The sequence below is a fragment of the Daphnia pulicaria genome, chromosome 8, assembly GCF_021234035.1.
Source record: "Daphnia pulicaria isolate SC F1-1A chromosome 8, SC_F0-13Bv2, whole genome shotgun sequence".
Classification (NCBI taxonomy): domain Eukaryota; kingdom Metazoa; phylum Arthropoda; class Branchiopoda; order Diplostraca; family Daphniidae; genus Daphnia; species Daphnia pulicaria.
The window spans coordinates 2,562,420-2,579,603 of record NC_060920.1 but is presented as its reverse complement, the minus strand read 5'-3'; the positions used below and the strand labels follow the sequence as shown (position 1 = coordinate 2,579,603).

Here is a 17,184-nt window from a genome sequence, read left to right as displayed (position 1 = left end):
TGCTGTATATCTATATCCTTTCATACTCCCCGCGTTGTATATATAATAGCTCTCGTCACCCTCTATAATACTTAGTGTTTCACTCGTTTAAATAACGACAACGAAGATAACGTATTAACGAGCCTCGTTATCGACTTTTTTGGAAAATGCTCGTTTTTTTCGTTAACGATAACGAAATGCCTGTTTTTTTCGTTGTTTTCGTTAATTTCTTGCTAAATTTTTCGTATCAAAACCGTAGAGATTTCAAATTTTTTGACCACCAGGGGGAACTTTTTTTTCCCTCAAAATTTTGGTATTTTCAAATTTGGGATGACCACCTACTAGCAACTTAGCGATCCCCTAGCGAGGAATTAGGTCATTATTTTCGCTACATCATTTGGTCTAACTGGCCTTAGAAAACTAGGTTCTAAAAAAAAATTGTAAGGTAAACGATAACGGTCGCAAAAAGAAAAAAATGCGACACGTTTAAATTAACGAAACGAAGAACGAAACGAATGACAAATTGAAAAAATAACGATTAACGATAACGATAACGAATCCAAAAAAGCACAACGGTGAAACACTAATAATACTACACCAGACTCTTATATTTTTATGATTTTCTCTCCTCTTTCGTTTCTTTTTATCTTTCCTGATGGTTTTGCCAACTGGAAGCTCTTTCACATACGAGAAAAAAGCTATATTTGTTTTTCCCCTCTCCACCCTCACTGGTTGTGTCCCCTCATCAACGACAGGGTTCCCCCCCCCCCTACCCTCTTATCACGCACCGAATCGCCATACGAAAAAGAGAGGAGCGGATTATTCGGTGACTGCAGAGCCCAGAGTCGAAACAAACGACTCTTCTTCTTCTTCTTCCTGCCTTCGCTGTATTAGATCCCCGCCCGTCTAGAAATCACCTCATCATGAATAATGGTCCCATTTATACCGAGCGTACAGCATTTCCTCTCCTCCTCCCCCCCAAAAGCTTTTTTCGATTATATAAGACTTAGATATACAGCGCTAAAGAAGAGAGAAACGCAGGTATCAAGAGACCCAACGCAGTGTCGTTCAATGCCAAAAGACATGTACCGTGCGGATGTGTATGAATCGATCGCGGCCGAGAGATGCTTGTCGATCTCCTTCCAGATTATCGAGATCAGCATGTTGAAACCTTTTTTGGCTATAAATCAGGATTTGGCTTTGATACTTTAACGTTTAAAAATAAAAACCCCGTCAAGGTTTATGATACACTGAAATCGCGTATCGACAAGAGCGTTTGGGGGGCGATATTATAAACAAAAAAGCTCAGGAATTTAGCGATTGGTTTTTTAGTGTGAAATCAAAGTGTAAACAGCTTTTAGACGAAAGATGTTACGAGGGTGGACATGGATTACCGGTGATGGTGATTCCTCTGCGTCATTATTGACAACTCTATCATTTTTATGTTTGTCAAAAAAGAACGAAAAAGGGAATAAAACATTCTTCTCTCTATAGAAAAAGGGGATATTGTTTTATTTCTAGCTGGAGAGTTTGATAAATCTCCTATACAAGTCCCGTGTCATTCTTTCTTCCTCCTTTTTGTTTTGTTTTGTGGCTATTCTTATTTTTCTCTCCCCATCATAAAATGTTCAAAGTCAACTCTCTACCCATCTTTAATGCATCCCGCAGTCAAAAAGGTTGTTTTTCAAAAAAGGTTTTAGGTTAAAGGTTTCTATGGCTGATTATTGTGGGTGAATGGAGGGAGGGGGGAGGGATGACGTCAAATGTTTATATCGAAAATGATGTGGAAATATGATTCGCCATAGGGCGGGTGATTCATAATGATTTCCAACGCACACACACAGCATATGAAGGACTCGGCGACGTGATTTGTGACTGGGCGCAATCTCTCGGTGGCTGAGACTTTCTCCAAGAAATAGAAAATCAGTCCTCCTCCTCCCACATCACGTACGTCTATACATAATAGACGATATAGCTGATGTCTTCCCAAAAGTTCGTAAGCGCGTAGGTATATCTAATACCAGGCATATAGTGCATATGTATATTAATACATACGTGTGGGGGTGTCTGTATAGCAAGCAAATATCTACACGTTTTTCTTCGTCTTTTGGCTTTGTATCATTCATCGTCGACAACTGCCAAGATCGAAAAAAGGCAGAGAGGACTGAGAGAAAGCGCGTTTTGTTTTGGTCACGGATATAACGTTCCAGGCATTCCCAGTAATCCCCAAGCCCCAGCGTTTGTCCCCTTGTCAACGAATTGAAGGCACAAAGTTGTAAGATAGGTCACAGTGGATCGATGAATCTTTGAGAAAGGACCCCAAAAAAGAAGAAAAAACCTGTTTGGTTCCTCTTGCCTTTCTCTACACACACACATAACAGCCTATTGTTTCTTACGTAAATACACGGGACTGAAAAAACATGCGTGATGGACGACGACGAGCTGGAAAACTGATGCTGTGGCCAACAGGGGAAATACTTGGCGTGCTATCTCCATCATTGACGAATGTCTAATGTCTATTCCAATGCAGCTGTGACATTTTCTTCGCTTTTGAGTTGGGGACCATCTTTTAAAAGGAATTAAAGTATTGGACGAGGAGGTGCGCCCGTGTAACGGCAGGATACTATTGGCCATCAAATTTCCACTCTGCTCAAAGTGTTCAAGTTCAAATAATTTGAAATTTGACTTGTTACAAGCAGACAAAGTTGTAAGATAAAAAACAAAACAAGCCTGATCTGCAGTCGTCCTATGAGCTATTTCATGAACCCTGACCGAGTCAACGAAAAAGGCAAGAGAAAAAAGTTCCAGTCAATAACCGCATATAGTTCAGGAATAATCGTACTCGGTAACGATTTAAAATCAACGCCCGCTCAATAATCAAAAAGGAAGAATAGAGATAAATGTTTTTCCTACCTTTGAGCCTGGGAAATTCAGCCAGGCATCCATCCACTTAAGTGAAACTCCATCCATCCGCCGAAAAGTTGAGTCCACCAGGCGGGATAGGGAGAAAAGGGGGTCCTCGTGAATACACCCACACTCACATGAAGTGTACACGAGGACATTTTAAAGAAAGGGGGGAGGAAGAGATACGTAGCTCGGCCATGGGTAGAATCTCCAATCAACAGGGATGCTGTTTATCTACATGAAAAATATAAATTAAGTCACGAAAAATAATGAGACAACAACAAGTTAGGCAAAGTTGAAAATCTATCAGGTCACAGGAATGAAAGTATTGAAAATTATTACCCAAGTGATGATGATGACATTGTTGCTGTGATGACAGGTCCAGCAGAAGCAAAACTGGAATATCTTGTTGTTACGTTGGCTGGTTCAAAGACTCAAATCTGCACAAAGAAAAAGGTTAGACAATGCGAAAAAACTGCCACATGCATTGACAGAAGGCTTACATCATGAATGCTAGTTAAATGCAGTAAAAGCTGTAGTCAGAAACTAACTATTCAAAAATTTGGAACAGGCATAACTCTTTTACTTAAGCTCCCATCCCATCATCATTCTTTTTGTAGGCTAAACTTAATTTTATTTACCCGCCCAAAAGCATGGAGTGTGCTTTAGGCGATTCTTTTACAGAGCCACGACACCAGAGTTTACACGACGATCAAATTTTTGTAATTTGATTTGTACGGCTTTTTTTCGTGCAGCCACGTTTCATTTGCTTTGAAATCTTAAACTTTGTCTCTTGTAGTCTTTTTCGAAACCGAAACTGGAACTGGTAAACTTGCAACTGAAATGAGAGCAGACGACACTAATATACTAATTAGCTTAAGATATCGATAGCAATTAATTATTAGAAATCGACCCTCTCCTAATTAAACCAACCAATCAAAAACGATCATAGCTTTTTTCTCACCCGCTCTCGACATCCGCTGAACGAATTGGGATTATTTTAGTTTTTAACAGTTTTTCTTAACAAGTTGCTGCACTGAGCTAAAAGTAAAAATGTCCACGAAATCCGTAGATAACTACTTTTTAGAAATCCGGCCCAAAAATAAGACCCCCTAGGACCCTCTTGTGAATCCAAGAGGGAACAAATAATATTTGTGGCTGTGCATCGGCAAGCAGGTGATATTGGGTTACATCGGTAAACAAAAATACGAGCGACGTATAACACGAATAACAGATAATAACTTCATATGCATACTATAATTAATCCCGCATTCACCGTACATGTAATTGAAAATGTCAAATAAATAGGCAATTAACCGAATACAAAAGAAGGAGGATTTCCCGGCTAAATTTTCAAGCTGATTTACAATTTCCTCGAACAAATATAACAAATGCGCTTGCCTTCCTTCATTTTAATTTCCGGATTCTGGGTTCAATAGGCTTTCCTATACACAGCAGCGACGACGACAACTGCCAACTTTATTTGAACAGTTCTCTTTCCAATTAAGAAAGTGGTGGAGCCCCAATCTGCTGGCAAACGGTTAACTAATTGGAATTACACGGCGCAGCAACAGCATCCATAGTGACGGAGTTCCAAGTCGAGGCCATTCACTGATCTCATTCGTAACAGATTCTTCATCATTGAACAAATCAAATAGACGTGCCGTGAAGTCCAAGTTCATTAAAATACATCAGCAAGAGTCGGATCAATACTTGTATACACCTACTCACCTTATTTACATAAAAATGGAATATGTTCTTCATACCCTTTTGATTTCATTTCTTTCGGCTAAATCATTACGCAAGTTCTAGACTATAAATAGACGCAGACATTTCTTAGATATATTTTCGCCATTATAATTTCGAGTTCAACCACCCGATATGCCGAGCAACTATCAACCAATCAAACGAGAGTCACTGGGGTTTCTCCACTCGAGTACTTGTAAAACTGGTTGGTGTTGAGCGCGCAATTTAATCAGATTTTTCAAATGACAGAAATAGCTCCGTATTGGTATAAGGTATATTTATAGGGTTCAGAGGAGGGGGAGGATATAATATGCTCGCACTCAAAGAGTCGTGTATATTACGAATGGTTGCATAGAAAAGAGGGTCATTAAAAAATGTCCTTTTGATATTGCAACGAGACAAAATAAAACTGTGAACATAAATTTGAATTTGAACAAATTAAAGGGTATCTTGATTTCTACATATAGCGCATTCTATCAAAGTTATATTTTTCGAGTTGAATAATGCGCCACTAGGTCTAGTCGAGGAGATGCTTGGTATAATAGACGCCGCATTCTGGAACGCTCACGTCTGCCCATCACGCAATGGCAGAAAGCCCGTCTCATTCTTTATATACAAAAGAGTCTGATGGAGTCGAAGAATGTGTAGGTGTACACTCACAAGAGTCTGTGACTGTCGAACAAGACAACATGTCTATTTAAAAACGGTGACAAAGATCCTACAAAGATTCAAAAACTGGCGAGGCATTTACGCGCTCAGCAACAGGAAAATAGAAGAAATAGTCAAATAACGCATGCAGAGAGAGAGAAAAGAAAAGGGAAAATAGACGAGGGCCTTCGACGTATATCGCCTAGTCAGCATCGACGTGGATGTAGGAAATATGCATGAGCTGTGCATGGCTCTATCGTGAAAGAGCAGCGGGAGTATCTTTGGGTGATATCGAAGAAAACGCCTCGTCACAACAGCATCCAACAGCACATTGGGAGACGATCTATCGCTCGAGTCATGGAGCCAGCACGTCGATTTCTCTTACACACCCCTGCTAATTCTATGTACCGGTGACCTGGCCCCTCTCTATATCTCTTTATATTATACAAGAGAGAAAATTGAACGACTCTTGTATACACATCGCCCGATAATGTTGTCTATTTGCTCCCAACTAGTAACTCTATATCGCACAAAAGTATATAAGGTAGTACAAATATCAGCCTCTAATAAATGCGCTATACTTGCTTGTGCTATTTGAGCACACAGTCTATATAGCTATAGAGACGAAAGAGAAACACATATCAGCAGTTGAACACACACACACACAACGACCCGGGGCATTCAAACATGCTGTGCCGGGGCAAACAAAAACATTGTCTCCGTGACTTATGGACAATGAACATCGTAGGTTATATTGTATAGCTAGACAGCAGGATTGGATCCTGAAATTCCTCTTGTTGACGAAATTGTTCATTAGGAAAACGCCTTTATAGATGTCCTGACATCCAATTAGCATACGCGGATTGCGCGTACAATATATCTATAGTCTATATACATATTCGAGTTGGGGAAGGAGTCGCCGATGTTATTATTATATGCATCGACCCCTGCGCTCCGAGGCCTGATGTTCATCTTCAAGCAACTAATAAGCAGCGCTAAATACTATTCACAGCAGCGCACAGCAAGTCATCCAGCAAGTCTGCTCAAAAGCTAGTGCTGTGTGTTTGCGTCACTTGACTGGGCGACACATCACCCCCCTTGTATTATAGTCCTCCCAGCAGCACGGCACGGCACGGGTGCCCTTGTGTGTAGTTTAAAGACGCAGCAGCACAGCACACAGTTTGATGGCAACTCATTAAAGGAGCGTCGTCGTTGGATTGTAAACCCACAAGTTTATACAATGCTATTCCCCCCCTCCGGCTCGTGTCTGTGGACAAATGAGTTACGCATATATAGGCAACTACTATATCTACGTCCTAAATCTGTGCAGTGAACTCTATACATCTAGTTATGGAGCGGGAACACATTTTTATACGTATGCCAAGTGTATATCGATTAAGCCGATAGTATTAGTGTATTGTAGTTGGCGACATTTTCAAAAGGTCGACATATAGTCGTTGCTTTTCTTCTTTTTATATTAGGTACGTGTTGTATAATCTATATCAGATATATACATCCCGGTAGAGATGTTGTTGTGTATTAGAGTGCCTCGAGCTGCAGTAGGTGGAGCTCAATTTATATATATTTATACTGAAAGCATCAGCTAGCTAGCGCCAGGGATTGTGGGGGGAAATGTCGGGAGAAACTCGTCGTTCTCTTCTCTCGTACATATTTCATTTGCCGGGGCGAATGAAGAACTTGTCGGCGAGAAACTTTCCAATCAAGCATCTGTATCCCGAAAAGTTAGATATCTGCTGTGCTGTAGTATAGTCTAGACTACTGTATATACTCTAGACGCGACTTGTAGCTCTATAATACACTTGCTAGTCTTTCTTGCGCTGAGACTGCATGATGAACGAGACACAAGAGACAAGACGAATCACTTGCAGTTGTATTCGAGAGAGCCTGTTGCTTTTGATGTTTGTGTGTCTATCCCCTTTGCGTTGGCAACGAGCCAGACAAACTGACGGCAGCAATTCGGGATTATTTTTCTGAACGTTACAAATTGAAACTCATCTATTTCTACAGTTGCGATTTGTTGGCGAAAAATGGGGAAAAACAACTCGCTGATATTTATTAGTTTCCCCCGGTCTGCCGTCGCGACAAATAACCTTCAGAGCCAAGCAGCAGCGTGATGATGGCTGTAATATAAAATAGAGGAATTCATATGAAACATAGCTATATAGTCAAATGATCCTGCAACCCTGTAGCCAGTTCTAATTGTATTCTTTTGATGATGAAAAGAAAAGAAAACTTAGCGAAGCAAAAAGAAGAAGAAGAAGAAAGAAGAACATCACCACCACCACCACCCAAAGAGATTTTTTTCGGTGCATATACTTTGTGATTCTTATTATAGAAGCGCAGCTATAGCGCCGACTATATACAGACAGACACGTCTCTCATCTCTTGTATTACAACAACAAACTGGAATTTTACGAATGGGTTATGCCGGTTATGTGTACAGTCGTTCTGATTCCCTTATTTAGATGAGCGCACGCGGCCGTTTTGACTCTATTTCTTTTTCCCCTTTGGCTGGTGGCGCCAAGCTCTCGCAGGTATCCAGCTGGCGCGGACGTGATCCGCGATACGGAAACTTATTCTTATTCGAAAACCCAATGCGCTGCTGCTGTGTATAGCGACGGTGCTGGGATGGTTAGGCTATTTGTTGGCCGTCGCAGCAGTGATTGATTCAATGTGTCTATGCTTGTGCGATTCGAGCCATACACGGCGTGACCCCGACGAATATATATCTCGTTTCATCTTTTTCTTTCTTGATTTTCTTCTTCTTTTGGGTTATATTCACGATGAAATAGCCAAATGACGAGGCGGCGGCTGGACCCGTGCCAAGTCATACTCCGCTGCTGTGATTGCCGCCGCCGTGTATCATTGTATAGTATTATTATTGCCTGGCTAGCTTCATTCCCTTCTCGTTAGTCTTCATTTCCCTTCAACGAAAAAAGAACCAGTTAACTCTATTTTTAAAAAATCTTTGGTTATTCTAGCGAAAGAAGGAAAAACGAAGAGAAAAGGGGGGAAAAACATGGGGAAATGATGAAACAACAACAACAACACAAACTACAGACAGCACAAACACAGACGAACCCAAATTGAAAAATAATATACATAGTGAAAGGGAAAGGGATTTGTTTTCGACGTGTGCGGTCCGAGAACCACACACATGGCGCAGCCCAGCAGCCCAGCCCGAACCCTAAAAAAGTAAAAAAACAAAAGAAGAAAAACAGGAAAAACAAAATGTCTAAAAAGGGTCGAAAAAAGGTGGAGCGATTGACACCCAGAAACAAAACGCACATCGGCGGCATCGCTCCCGCTGTGCCGAGAGCCCACCAACCTGTTTTTCCCCCCGCCATTGTAGCTATATAGAAGCAAACAAGTACTTGTAAGCCTTTCTTTTACTGTCAAATATTTGTACACAACACAACAAAACAACCGAATAAGGAATATACATAAGAAAAAACAAGGCAATTTTGGAATGAGAATATAAAAAGCATGACGAATGCTGCGCCGTGAGTATTCGGTCTGATAGGATTGATCCCGTAGAAAGAAAAATAAATGGACGAGCCATTTGTTTCACATCGTGTAATCACAGCCAAAGCCACAAAGCCATTTATTTTCCGCTGTGCTCTTTTTGAATGATTTCTTTCACGAATATAAACAACTCGAGCAGTGTTGTTCTTGTTGTGATCCGCCCATGTCTATGGAATATATAGCGCGACCCACAGCGAAGCAGCAGAGCTCTATTAATGATTGGCTGATGCCTTTATATAATATTCCTCAGCATCCGCAGCCTCACATAGAGAGAGAGAGAAAAGAGTCGGTACAATGAAGGCGGCCTACGCCCATGTTGGTATATCTCCGTCAATCCTATCGCGTTTGCTTGTTTGGAAAGTCATGAATATCCCCAGCCATGATGAAATCATGACGTGAATAGCTGAAAAGCTCGTCGTCGGATATCTAACCTTTCACTTTGAGCTTAGTAGGTACACAGTTTGGCTGAGAGCGCGTCGTCTATATAAAGTTTTGCCAGCGTCGATGCATTTTTGAAGCAAAGTTTATATACATCCACTCGCTTCGGCTATACACAGCAACAGCAGCAACCGGGAAATAGCGCAGGAACTATATGAAATATTTTTATACGCAATAGAAGCCAACAGTTCTCTCTAGTAGCATTTCTATTCTCATCCTGATTTGTTATTTAGTACTTTGAAATCATTGCTTATTTATGTATAGCTCCAACAGACGCATTTATATATGTTAAAAGGGAATATAAGGACGACGAGCTAAAGTTTTAAAATGAAAAGTGCTGCTGGAGAGAGATCGACTTGTTTTGGCTCCTATTACTATATAGAAGCAGCCATGTAGGCCTATTTATTTCACGTAAGTTCTATACAGGCACATCAAGTTATGACCTACATACTACCAAATAACTTCTCTATACTAGAAATCTTGATTTGGACATATGTAACTCTTCACTTAACGGTCGAGTTTCATTTTTCATAAGGTACTATAGCGTATCCTCTTTGGTATTGTCTATTGCGAGTTGTGCTCAGTTCCGTCCATCGTTGGAGGGGGGAGAGGTCCGCCGACGAGCAGCACAACATTTCCGACGATCGGTGGAGAGCTGCAACGTTATGATCTTGACAGTTCCTCTTGAGGGAGTTGATATTTCCACAGTATCGGTTTTGCGTTCGAACAGCAACAACACGATGACGTCCGTGTGCACAGCATCCAGGTCTCTCAACGTCTTACGGTTGTCGACAGCAGGGCATATATCAGATGAAAACTTGTCCGGCGACTGTGTTGCTGGACTTTGGCGCGGGATGTTGATTTACGCGCACTCCAGCAAACGCGTGATGATGAGCGCCCAATATTATCAGACAACATTTTCTCTTTTATATTTCTGCCTACACTTTGCTGTCAGCCAACTCGTCTAGGGGGGAAATCTCAAAACCCGAAAAAGAAATATTATAACTTGGCACCTTCACAGCACAGGAGCCGGTGGGAGCATATAGCAGTGTCGGCGCGGTGATGGCGGCGGCCCCTTGAGCTCTTTTGCCAACCTCGTTTTCTAGCTCCCAGCCATCAGCAGCAAACGACGTCAAGCCCCTGCTCGATAGACTTTCCGACATATACCAACAGCCATCGAGGCGAATACTTTCAACGTTTCTTTTAATTAGCTGATTGGCACAGTCGTCGGTCGACGAGCGGTGCGGCTTTGAGCGCAGGTGAGCGCAGCACATCAGCGCTCAAATTCGATTCCAGCGCAGCAACTTTCTCCGATAAAGTTTCTGCGGGAACAAGTGCCGGCGACTGAAGAAGCCGCCGCCGCTGGCATCAGGCCGACCACATCAAAATCTCAATCGAGCTGTTGATATCTACTCCTCTCGGAAATATTAGATATGTAATAAATTGATGAAATTCGTGGTGGAAATGCATCGGTTTTCCTTTTTTTCTTTCGCCGGGAGTTTTGCTGCTGTGCTGGATGGAATTGAATTCCAAACAGCCCACACGTCCGTCAACGATGAACATCTGCTGGCCGCGCTAAAAACGTGTACGCACGTCTCCACTGCGCTCCAATGAATAAGTCTTTTATAGCAAATCGGCTTTGACGTCCAGCACACACACACTAGTCCTGTGAGAGAAGGTCCAGTGCATCCAGGAGGGAAAGAAATAAGTAAAAAAGGGACTGTGCTGCATATTCGTCTCTGCCTTTGATGGAGTCTCTTCCGCCCCTCATAATATTATAGAGGAGTGTACGAGAGTGCATGTTGTATATAGACTAGGATGGGAGGGAAAAAAGAGACACACAGCAGTGCGGCCGGCCGGGGCTAAAGAAGAGTCTATTGATGGTCACTCTCGGCGGCCCTTGATGGCCGTCCATTCAGTATAGAGAGAGAGAGAGAGGTCCGTCGTCTATTTTCTATCTATATATATAAGCATTCGCCCTTCTTATTCAATATAGATCCATAAAAAAGAAGAAAAAAACAAACTTGTAGGCCTATGTCCGGCTGGCCGTCTCCTAATACATGTTGTTGGTCTCCCTCCTGGCCAGCAGTTTCTGAGAGATGCATTTTTTTTTTCAAATCGCTCCAGCGTTATTTTCTATATCCTTTTCTGATGCTTTATAGTATATAGTATAGATCTGCTTCTATATCGGACGCTTTGTAGATGTTGTGCTGCTTTGTGTCTATTTATTTCCAACATGCGCTCCCACCCAAGACGATGCGACGACCCCCAATCCAATCTGCTCTCAGCGGGCAGCAGCAGTAATTCTACCAGGAAATATGATCGCATCGCTGCTGTCCGCGCCTTATACATTTATAATAGACTCTCTGCTGCTCTGCTCTTGTGCACAGTCTACATAAAAAAAGAAGCAAGAGAGGGGGAGACATATATAGCATTGCTGCTGGGCCGCGCGGATCAGGGCGACAAAATCATGATCCATGCACCACGAAGAGAGAATATTGGATGATTATTATTCCTCGTAAATATATATAAACCCCTTTGGATTGTGTTGCTGCTGCTGTAGTGGAAGATGTTTTTGATGTAGATTTGATATTAAAAGAAACCAAAGCGTTCGGTCAGCCGCAAACAATTCATACGCGTCCGCGTATAGTTGATATAGCCCCTATTGCTGCTGGCCAGCCAAAAGAGAGAAGCCCACCATGTTGCTGCAACTGGTCCGTCTGTAATTTCACCTTTCCTGCGTGTTCACGTCTCAGTTGCGCCACAACCAGCAACGAAAAGAAAGAAAGAAGAAAAACTAATGCCCTTGGTTGGATTTTATTATCTTTGGATTCATTTTATTATTATGTCTCATCGTTTTGAATTTATACATAGGAGGTTGTTTTTTGTTGTGTTTGCTGTGCAGGATATCGGCTGAGTGAGTCCAAATCCAATTAAACACGCAAGGAGAGGAGATGAAACATTTCAGCAGAGGGCCCACGCGCTCATTTCAAAAGTGGAATAAGAATCGTGCGCATCCGATTAATATTAGGCCCGGCTCGTTGCGTCTAAATTTGGTTCGTGTTACGCAACATCAGCCGGGACGAGTGTAGAGAAAACAGCGCAAACAGAGTAGACTCTGTCCAATAATTACAGACATTTCAAATGTTGGCTGAGGCTGTTGTAATTGAAATTCACGTGTTATTGCTCTTGTCCAGAATTAATATAATAGTACAAAAGTCAACTATAATTACAAATTCAGCGTAAATAGCAAATGATATATATGGAGAGCACTGATGACGTCAATGTATTTCCGGAAGGGCGTCTCTACATGCTGCATAGCTATAGTTATTAGCACTTTGTTGACGGTCACGTGTAGGCCTATACATGTTCAGTGTCAATTCCTTTTTTCTTTTCCTCCCTTCTTTTTCTTCTTCTGGTTCTTCTTCTTCTTTCTCGTTTTGTTATCCATCAATGGGCCCATTACCGACAATGAGACGTCTCTTGCATCAGCACCCGGTCCTCAGACCCGCGGCTCCATGACGGTTCTGCTCTTGTGCAACTTGTATCCAATACAGCATGTTGTAGTAGAGTATATCGTCCCTGTTCATGCACTATAGCTGCTGGAAAATAGAGAGAGACGCGTCCTTGTACATGCTATGGCCCATTAAAACCCACACGCCATATACAACATGGCAGGAACTGGGCTAAAAGAGAAGAAGAGGGTCTAACTTCCTCATTCTTGCACGTCAACCCAAAGACCGCGTCGTGCGCGCCGGGTGATGAATCTATCAACCTCCCACCCATCACAGATTTTTCTTTTTCTCTCTCTCGCTCATCCAGCAGCACAAAAGCCCCTTCTTATAGTCCTATACCAGCAACCCCCTCCCCCTCCCCAACCCCCCAAAAAATTAATCTATATAACACAATGGGGAATATATACAGCACAGCTAGAAATAAATAATAAAAGAAAAAACAGAGATATTAATCAAAATTAAATTGATCTAGATCCTCTCGACAAGAAATCAAGGAGCCAGAGATAAAATCCAAACCTGCTGCAGGAAATAAGCGACGATGATGGTGCAGGAAGGTCGTATTTCGTTTCATTAATTGGACGGCGGCGCTATAGGTCCTCCCTCCCTCCCTTGGCTGATCTCTCGACAGCTGTGCTGTGCTGGGTCTTATAATACATGTAGGACAGCGCGCCAGATATATACGTTTCACTATAGTATAGTATATAAAAGAGTATATAGGAGCTACGTATATAGACCTGATATATAAGTTGATAGTACAGTTCACTTTTTTTCCTGTTCTCTCCTGCTGGCCGTGTTCTTCTAGGGTGACCACCATTAGTCGATTCCGAGTCGACTCAATTACGCGGCCCATTCTGGCCAGCTACCCTCTTTCCTGCTGGCCGTTGCTGTACAAATCCATATATGATGAGAAGAAGGAATATATAGTCCCTTTATCTTTTATAGAGAGCTAGAAAAGCTGGTGCCATTCATTCTGCGACTTTTGGAGCGTTCAGAGTCTTTGTTGGGAAATTGTGATCAAAGTATAACGTCGCTGCTGCTGCCAACCTCTTCCATCCACACCCCACTGACTTGTTCTTGTTGGTGCGGTTGTCATAATCCAGATTTTTGGTCTCCTGCTTTTCACACTTCCCCCTTTCTTATATTCCTATGTACAACCCCATTCTCCCGCGATATATCCCTTCAATCTATACACACGTTCACTGCTGTGTGTGAATCAATGGATAATTTCCTTCCCTCCCTGCAATCTTTATTCCCCCACCTCATCCGACACATCCGGCGGCCGATTGTCTTCCGACACCCAGCCCGCTCCATTGTGTCAACCCCCTGACTGTCATCACCAATCGTCGCATCTATACACAACGCCAGTGTACTATAGCACCCGACGAATTTCTCATCACACCATATCAAAGTCCTACATCAGTAAACTATTTCCGTTTTTTCCACCGTTGATTTCAAATCTACAAGAATAAAAAAAAATTACCACCGCGTTTACAATTCTCCGTATAATCCATAAAAATTTCGCCCTCTTACTTTTCTCTCCGCATGTGGTCTGTGTGTGTTTGCCATGCCATTTAGCGTGTCGTCTAAACAAAAAAATCTTTTTTTTTTTGTGTTCAGAGAAGAGAATAACAGGAGCGCCACCAGCACTTTGAATGGATGGTGCAGACACTGATGTTGCCCTGGCATCTTTTGAATAAACTTTGACAATTCTCATAGTCTCTGCTCCCAATAACAAGCATCTGATAATGCTTTCAGAGGCGACCGCGCACGCCAGCAGTTTGGAAAAAAATAGACTTTTTGAGGAGCGCTGATGGCATAACGCCTTAAAACAGCAAAAGGGAAAAAGCTCTTTTGCTTTTCCTGCTGCTGGCCGGCTCCTCAATCCATATACAGTGGAAGCACTACCTACTATACTCGTCCGGCATGAGCCCCTCCGTCGTGCTGTGGTTTGACATACAACTCGTCTTAGTCAAAACTGTGGAGGGACCCCATCGTTTTCATGGCGGGGATGGAGGGAAAAATCCCCGCCGAGAGTGGCTTAGACGGCCAAAACAGGAAGCTGGCCGTCTCCTCTAGCACTCTTCTTCTTCTTCTTATATTCATATCCTTCCCCATACAAACTATGGGGGGTATAGGGGGGGGGGAATAAAATAAAATTTCGAGTGTCGACATTTCCAATATTTTATATTCAACTGTTTAATAATAATGCACATTCTTGACTATGTACTATTGTCGACATTGAAATGTTTACTTTTCAAACGGTGCAGCAATATTCGCCGCAAATAATATTAATTTGAAATCACCGAAAACGTGCAAGACTGCGGTATAGATGTTATTCCAATGAAAAAGTAGTCTATCTATGATTGATTCGATTGAATTGACAGTCGACTCGTATACTTAGTGCTTATATATGTGCCATCACATACTCGAGAGTGCTGCTTTATATGCCTGGATGAGCGGCGTGAGCGATGATGATTCCGTATATTATTTAGTTGATGCTCCGGTCGATCCATCAAAACATCTTCTTCTTCTTCTCTCCTATAGAATATCATCAAGTCAGTCGCTTTCTCGACATACGTTCGAGAGATATCCAACTGGTCACGTGCTGCGCTTGCCTAATCCAGCGCAAAATAGGAGGAGCACTCGAGCGGGGTCTGGTGTAGGTACCGAATCTCGGATAACTCGGTCGACAAGACCCGTAACTCCATCCGTGTGTAACCCTAAACCCCAAGTTGATAGGGTATCCAGCGCGGAATAATGAAGAGAACAAAAATAAAAGGGACGACAACATTTCTCTACTACGCCAAAGAAAAAACCAATAACGCAACTCGCCTAGTTTATAGGCATATGGTATAGCTATAGTCTGATGGCCATTTGGTGGTGGTTGTCGACATTGTCGTCGTAGTCGGCGTCGTTGTCGACGTCGACATTGCAAGCCGATCAATTGAATCGAAATTGATCAAACCGATCAATTGACGCCCATTGCAAGGACAGTGATGGGGGCAATGCGGTCAGATACGTGCGACGCTGGTACAAAGGTGCCAACGTTTTGGAAATAACTCAATTGTTAATTAACAACGGTTGCATTGGTGAAACTTGAACTGTGTATTAATAACTGCAATAAATATGTTTCGTGAACTATAGAATAGGCCTACGGAAAATTTACCACCCTTAAAAGCATTAAAATAAGCATTTGGTAGAATTAATTTTTTTATGGTTTAAAATTTGGTTTTTTGTTAGTAAAGTTAGCAATAAAAATGTTTATTTTATTACGGATTTATTTAATGACGAGTAACCTGAGCCCTTCAAATCCGGGGAACTTTGGTCTAGCGTAAAGTCGGACTCTTTTGCTATTCGCTTTTCTCTGCCCGTTAAAGATTTTTTCGTGGGAAATCTGCCCAGTGACTATCTTACTTGAAGATTTCGTTATCACTGCGATGCTATAGACATCTGGTGGTGATGCTGGTTGTTGCGTCATCAAAGATTGCGTCATTACGGCGACATCTGGTGGTGATTTGTTTGGGCATGTTTGGGCAGGATAAGCTCCTCCTCCTTGTGACATGAATAAGCTCCTCCCCCAAAATGTTGACACATTATGCGTGACATTTTCCGTGACATGAATAAGCTCCTCCCACAAAAGCTTGTTCTTTTATTATATATCGATGGCCGGAAATTTCCATCTTGAATGTCATTAACTTGAGAAAAATTGGCGAGTTATTCCTGTTGCTATGCGAAAATATGTAAACGAATGCAACGAAGTTCGTAATTTCACCACCCCAATTGCGCAATTCTGCAATTTTCGCATTTTACCTTTCGCCCCCCACCAAAGTCAATAATATCGATAATATAGCATTGTGTAATTATCGCATATGCAGAAAAATAGAAACCATGTGACTTTGTCTGTATGTATGTATGTATATATATGTATGTATGTCCCGCTCCCGCACCATATAGCTCGAGCGTTTTACGACAGATTTAGGACTTTTAGGACTTTTCAGACTTTTTGTATGGCACGCTGAAAGGGACACAAAAAAATGTAAAATAAAAAAAGTTTCGCCATAACGCCATCTAGCTGTCAAATATGGAACTTCATGCGAAAATTCCTTTTTCTTGCCCCAAAACGCGGAAATTTTCTTCGCTTATTCGTCGGTAGGCTAAAGCTCAGAGCCTTCTACTTAAAAACCTGAATCATTTCATCTTAATTTTTAAAGGAGATGAAATTGGAAATCAATAGAAATCAATATCGCATGATTACCTATAGAATTTTGGTTGTCGAAGCAGAGAGGAGCGAATAACAACTTATTTCAGTATGTAGACTACACTTGTAATTTTTAATTTTAAGCTTAAGGTTCATATAACTGCTACCGCCGTACTACTTGCTAGTACCATGCTTAATATGATAGGCCGA

The 17,184-nt window shown here is 41.9% G+C and overlaps 1 long non-coding RNA gene across 2 annotated transcripts in view; it reads right to left on the bottom strand.

Moving 5' to 3' along the window:
- Positions 1 to 3,312, bottom strand: part of LOC124312548 — a 28,953-nt gene extending 25,641 nt beyond the window's left edge. For both annotated transcript variants that reach the window (XR_006910541.1, XR_006910542.1), the window contains exons 1-2: positions 3,226 to 3,312; positions 2,893 to 3,117 (exon numbers count right to left, since the gene is read on the bottom strand). This is a non-coding gene — a long non-coding RNA (uncharacterized LOC124312548). The remainder of the gene's footprint in view (positions 1 to 2,892; positions 3,118 to 3,225) is intronic.
- Between the last annotated feature and the right edge of the window lie 13,872 nt (positions 3,313 to 17,184).